This window comes from Sphaerodactylus townsendi, linkage group LG08 (assembly GCF_021028975.2).
Source record: "Sphaerodactylus townsendi isolate TG3544 linkage group LG08, MPM_Stown_v2.3, whole genome shotgun sequence".
NCBI classification, from domain to species: Eukaryota; Metazoa; Chordata; class Lepidosauria; order Squamata; family Sphaerodactylidae; genus Sphaerodactylus; species Sphaerodactylus townsendi.
In genome coordinates this window covers 54,063,746-54,070,736 of record NC_059432.1, presented here as the reverse complement: position 1 = coordinate 54,070,736, position 6,991 = coordinate 54,063,746, and the positions used below count along the sequence as shown (strand labels likewise).

The following is a 6,991-nucleotide window of genomic DNA, read 5'->3' as shown; positions in this document are numbered from 1 at the left end:
GTGCTAATACAAATCCATTTGAATATAGTACAATGAGAAGTAGATACCTCTATGGGAGAACAGAGACCTAAGAGCCCATAAACAATTTACCGCCAAAACCAGTTTCTCTGTTTAGCATTATTGGTGGCAGACATTCATCCCAAGCTATGTATTTAATTGTGGATACTCCCAAAGCATACAAATGTCCAAATTTGAGCAACAGTGTCCTCTTGAGGATCAGGATATTTTCCCAGAAATAGGAAAGCACTTTTAATAAACATTATCCACAGCTGATAGACTTCTCTGCACAGCATTCCCCTCCCTCAAGTCTTCTTTCTGCACAGTTAGGACCGTAACTGAGAGGCCCATCAAGTCCTGTAAGTACAAAGAACCCACAAGTGGAAGAATGATCTTTGATTCAATGCAAATTTCCCTGGGGGTGTTCCCATTGTCCTGAGAAAACAGTCTATGTGTTATAAGCATTTGTGTAGCTTTAATTTCCTTAACATTTGATAAAAATAAAAAAGCCTTGCTCACACCAACTGGTTTGCATTATAACTTGGCATTATTTACAGGAATGGAAGTTGTTCCAAGGATGATAAATTATATTCATGTTATATAATACAACTCCCAGTTTGTTCTATAGCTCACTGGACTCATTTGCTATCAGCCCTTGCAGAGTTTTTCCAAAAAAGTAGTTATTTTGCAAAGGGGGATTTCCATATTAAATGTGTTCATGTATCTACTGTGGATCATTGTGCTGACTAATTCATGCACATCCTCTAACAGTGGACATATAGTATTAACCACTGTAAAGTAGTTCTCTCTAATTTTAGGTTTCCAGGTAGAACTAAGTGTAGGGTTTATGTTTTTCAGCAATTAAAGGGGGGGGGGAGGGTTTCCTGTTCATTGTAAGTATTCTGATCATTTGAGGTACACTTTTACAGCGTCTGAAAAAAGTCATGCCCAGCAGGAAATGTGTGACAAATTTGGCAGGGGGCTAAATGATAGGGAGTGAGAAGTCCTTAAAAGGAAAATGAGGCTCTGGTGGGTGCAGAAAAAAAATCCATGCACCACTACACCCACAAGCGGGCATTCATGTTCATAATACTGTTAAGTTGACAAGCATACAAAAATGGTATCTGTGCCCATTAAGAAGGTTCTGGAAGAAGAGGCAGCCAGAGCCACTCATCAAATGATAGTCCATGCTTTCATTTCTTACACATTTTCTTCCTCATGTCTCTCCACCAAATAATATGGTGGGATTCAGCACACTACGGTTAAAGAATGCACCAAATAAAACTGATATTTTACACAATGCACAGAGAGACCTTTGATACAACTATGAGTATTGATGAACTTTTCTTCTGCACTGTCCCCTTGGGCTGACTGAGCCCTGACTCTCTGCCGTGGTCCCTGGAGTCTTTATCTGGAATATTCATCTGGTCTCAGAATGTGGGCTTGAAAGGCAGGATATAAATCTTTTTAAATAAATGAAGCACGCACATCCCTATTAACTCAGATTGGCATAAGATCTTCCTAGTGAGCCACTCCTGAGACAACAGTAGGAGGAGCTATGTATCTTTTAACAGAGGAAACGGATCAATTCAGCAATTTAGAGACAATCATGAGGTTGGAGGGCAGTGTCCTAAAGGAAACCTGTAGGCAGGAAGCTCTAGCACTTAGCTTCATGGACCAAAGTCACTAAGTTCGGCTAAGCTGCTGCTAAACTTACCATCAAAGTGGAATACATTACTGACCTATAGAGGCTGCTCTAAACTAAACCAGGGTCAGGTCCTAACATATTCATCCTCTCAATTTGGGTGAAAACATTTTTTCAAAAGTTGACCTTTATCCCAAGCTACAAAACATGCTTCTTGATACAGCCTGTTTTATGTCAAGATTTTGAAAGTGTGAAGATTATCCCAGTAAACAGATGAAGCAAAAATCCACCCAGTAGGGTAAGAATAAAGTTCAAAACTTTATTTGTTTACTTGGTATGAGTACAACAGTGATTTAGATTATAGTGGCATTGAGATGGTTGGGTGACATCTGCATCATGAAAGTAGAGATGAACAGCAGTGTTGGCCAACAATCCCTTTTACAGAGAAGCAGAGATAACTGTTCAGACAATCATTGGTGATTTGTTATTTTTTAACCAAGGCTCCAAATCAGAGAGGTTCCACCACAAAGAGAAAAAACAAATAGAAATAATCCAAACCAGGCTACTGTATCTTATTTCTGGAAACAGGTTGGTCAGCAAAAGAAGGGAGGAGAGACATAAAATTAAAAACTTGACAGTTAAAAACTTATCAAAACAATAAAAAGTGCTTGCTATTATGGGAGTTAACAGCACTTGGTAAAGGCTCTTGTTTGCTCTTCACAGCTGAGAAACAGCCTGACTTATAACTCTTTCTATCAAATTCCAAGGGATTTTATGTCAAGCCTTGACTGTGTAATTTGATTCAACTGGTTGTAGATTAGTTTGAAAAAAATAGATTATGCAAAATGATACCTGTTCCTTTTTGAAGAAACAAGCACATGGGTGAAACAGTTTTGCTATCAATCGATAATACTGTACCCTGCTGCTTACTAAAATCAATTGCCAAAATGCCTATCGATATCACTGGGTATGGACTGAATCATCCCAAAATAATGTTTGAGATAATGCTGTGTTACAATCCCACACATGGACAAACATTTTTAAAGATGTAGTAATTTAACTGTTTCCCCATGACAGGAAACATTTTGTACAATTAAGGAATTCTCAAAAACAACCTGAATGGAAAATTATTTTCCTGCGTTTGTTCAGTGTTTGGGGGTAAACTATGCTAATTTTACCATTTTTAAAAAGGCATACTTCAAGAAAGGCCTCCAGTTTCTTTGTACGAATTCTGCACCTTTAGCAGATACATTTCAGTCAGGAGCTGAATTCATATTTCTTTTTATGGTATCTCTCATACCAAGAGAAGTAACACCTATGATCCCCCTCGCCATTACTCTTACATTTTTTACAGGAAAAAAATGGCACACTCAAAATTTCAAAACAAATATTAACTAGAATATCCATACTCTAGGATGCAGTTTGGATCAAAATGTGAAAGAGAAGAGTGGACAGGAAAAGCTGCCCATTAGTAAAGCACCATTAATAGTCTCTCTCAAAGAGTGACTATAGTCTCTTCATTTCAAACATTGGGAATTACATAAGGGCAGTGTTTAAGGACACAGCACATCTACTAGACTCTGCATGGGTGATTGTCTGTATTCTAGATACTGCAGTCGTTCACTTTTGAACAGCATTTTCCCCCAAATTACAGTTCAGGAATTGGTCAGGTAGATAATTACTACAGAATCATAGAGTTTTTCTGGGTCTTTGATGAAGAAAAGGGTCTATAGTTTCCAGACACACAAGGTCAAAGTAGACAAGATACTCAAAGGCCTGTGACCAAATTGACATGTGTTTTTATTGCTAAGTAGCCTTGGATGGGACAATTTGGAGTGTGGTTAAATTGCAATGCATGGGGGTGGGTTAACTGTTAGGTGCCTTGCTCCATACCAAAGGCCCACAAATTTCTTTGCAATAGCTATTCAGTGTGCTTTAGCTAGTCATTTATGTTGCTAGGGAAGGCTGTAAAGTCTACATATTCACCTCAGTACTGTTGCTGAAAAAGATAACTGGGGGTACATATAGTGAAAGGGGGAGTTATAGTTGGATTGTCCCAAGAGGAAACTGAGGGAAAATGAAGGGGTAAGTCAACAAACTGGCTACACATAGTGGAAAAGGGAGATATACGAAGCCCTAACAGAAATTTCAGGGCTACGTCAACAATGGTGTGACAGAACAGAAAGTTGTAATAATACTTGATGACAACCAGTTTCCCATATGGTAGAACCACCATATGTGACATTTTTAAATAGTGACTCACCATTTGCCATTTCCCTGCTTAGCTGAAGGAAGTCTGTTCAAAGCATGAGAGACAAAGGTCCTCAATAGTTTCAAGATATAAACATCCCTGAAAGAAAAAAGTATGAGGCAAAGAACCCAGCATTGGCTTTAGGCTGAGGGCCTGGAAATAGTTGGCTGATTTCTTGGCTTGCTATCTGGGTATGCTACTGTTGCTCCAATTGTCCAAAGCTTGCAGCACAAAAGCCGTGGAAGGAAAGAAGCAAGGGCTCCAAATCACATGGAAAGACAGTGCAGGTGATTGTTACAGCAACAGCATGCACAGGAAGAAGGCCTCCGGCAGCCAGCCCATGTGTTCCTTTGCTTTCCATCCAGTACTTGTCTTCAATAGAAGTTACCATTTTTTCCAATGGTCAGGGAGGCTCACTGTAACCCAGAATGACCTTTGGACAGTAAACAATGGCTAACTTGAATAAACAATTCAACACAATATTATAATTTAAAGAGTGAATGTACTCAGGAAGTAAATTCAAATAGGTATTGAATTTTGAAACTCTCTTTATACTTCTTAATGTAGCTGCAAGTGGGACACAGGCATGCTTAGAAATGGAAAGAGGCACAGCTTTCCACAGAACATGAATGGCCTTCCCTGGCCTAGGGCTTGTATTATACTGTTGCCTCCTGTTAACTGATAAAGGGCGAGTACAGATGGCCATTCCCAACGGATAACTTAAACATATAACCACATAGGAAAAGAGTTTTCTGTGTCATATTTGAAGTAGTGGGGAGAATTTACCACTTCTCTTTACTGTGTGGTAAGATTATCCTTATCCCTTGGCTGGATTATCTAGAGCAGTGGTGGCGAACCTTTGGCACTCCAGATGTTATGGACTACAATTCCCATCAGCCCCTACAAATGGCCATGTTGGCAGGGGTTGATGGGAATTGTAGTCCATAACATCTGGAGTGCCAAAGGTTCACCACCACGGATCTAGAGAATCCACAAAGACTACCACTTTGTCTTGTATCCTATCACACATTCTGTAGTACCTGATGTAGGGTAAAATCCTCTTGGTGAATAACAATAAAAACAATCATGTTCTCCACAGGTGAGAGCTCATCCAGGAGTAGCCTGTTTATTTGAATGGGATCAGACAAGCAGCTGACCAAGTGTGTACATAACAAATTACCTTTGGGTAAACAGCTGTGATTAGCTGTTAGAGTTTTAGAGGAACAGAACATACCAAAGATTCTGTTGCCCATTTGGTAGTGTTAACATGAAAGATGAATGTTCTATTGAGGACAAAAGTAAAACCTTACACACTTCCACCATCCCTCAAAATTAAAAGACCAACACATCAGTGTGTCATAGTTGCCAGGAAGCAAAATCCTGCATAAAGCAAGAATTGTGTGTTCATAACTAAAGAGAGCTTGGATGGCACTTCAAGGATTTCTGCTAGATATAGATGACTTCACAATACTCTGTAGAAAATAATTCATGTATCAGTGAAGCTACTTTAATTCAGGTGCTATCCTGGTGCATTGTTTCTACTATAGCAGCCAAACCAGTCATTGAGGAAAAACAGAAAACAGTAATTCAAGCTGCAGTTTTGTTGGATTAAAAGGTAAAAATGAAGTCCTCTTCTTTTCAAAAGAATGGGCCTGTAACTGTACACATGAATAAAACCCAATCAAACATTGCTTAACTTGATATATTACGCTGTATTGTCAGTGCATACAAGAAAGTGGTTTGATCCATCTTTTTAGCAGCAGAGCATAGTAAGAAGTGCCTTGTCTTGTAGTATGTCCTCCATCAAACAGCCTACATACCATTTGCTATTCATAACATTTCTGCTCACAACACCAGTATAGCAGGCTGGAAGGTGTATGCCAAAAGTGGAGCGGAATCTACTTGCACCAGATTTAAATTTCCCTTTGCTATATGGACCATGACCCAATCTGATCCTGATCTTTTAAATTTTATAAAGTAGCACCATGTTTTCAGGCATGATGATACAGTTACTTCTCACCCACCCCACCACCACTGGCAACATGTACTTATTCACATAGAGCTTCTTCATGATAATTTCTAGGCAGCATCACACAGGGCCATGCCATTATGACCTCCACTGCAGAAGTAACATCTTTATGAGGTCTATGCTTGTATTTTATTATGGCTTACCATTGGAACACTTTTGAATCCCTAGCTTGGGTCAGATATAATGTGAAACCATGGTTTAATTAAACTGATTGTCTGAATCTATGGCTCATTCCGCACACGCAGAATAATGCACTTTCAAGCTGCTTTCAGGGCTCTTTGAAGCTGTGCGGAATGGCAAAAACAGTTTTGAAAGCAGCTTGAAAGTGAATTATTTTGCGTGTGCGGAATGAGCCGATGTCACCACACTAACCACAGTTGGCTAAGGTACCTCAGGTCAGGACCTGAAGTTGATTCATTAATCATGGTTAGTCTTAACTACTATGTTATGTACAAAAGCAGTGGGAGATGTGGATTGGATAAATATAGCCCAATCTTGTCAGATTTCAGAAGCTAAGCAGAGCTGGTACTTAGATGGAAGACAGTTAAGGAATATTTTGCAGAGGAAGGCAATGGTAAACCATATCTGCTTAATCATTTGCCTTGAAAACTCTATGGGGTCCCCAAGTGTTGGTTGCAACTTGACAGCACTTTACACACAGAGGCCCCTTCTGCACACGCAAAATAATGCGTTTTCAAAGCACTTTCACAACTGTTTGCAAGTGGATTTTGCTATTCCACACAGCTTTAAAGAGCACTGAAAGCAGTTTGAAAGTGCATTATTCTGCATGTGCGGAATGAGCCAGAGAGAGAAATGCAGTATTCTGGTTTAATCATAACTTGTTTTCTAACTAATGCTCCACATCCCTGACAGAATTGCTTGACAAGAGTGGCTCAGAAATGAAGTTCATCTGGCCTTCAGCTGGTTCTCACTGGGGCCAAGCCTCTGCTCATCCTTGAATCCAAAACTGCCTGGCGGTAAGCGCTTCACTCCACCCTACTTCCACTCTCTTTTAAACAAAGCAACATAACAAGCTTCTTCCTTCCATCCTAAGGGAAAAAGCAATGTC

The 6,991-nt window shown here is 39.6% G+C and overlaps 1 long non-coding RNA gene across 1 annotated transcript; it reads right to left on the bottom strand.

The window, feature by feature from the left end:
• Nucleotides 1–1,947: 1,947 nt before the first annotated feature.
• On the bottom strand, nt 1,948–6,233 carry LOC125437908. The gene is made up of 2 exons (XR_007245276.1): nt 4,868–6,233; nt 1,948–4,730 (listed from the first exon to the last, which is right to left on the bottom strand). It is a non-coding gene; the product is annotated as an uncharacterized LOC125437908 (long non-coding RNA).
• Nucleotides 6,234–6,991: the final 758 nt, after the last annotated feature.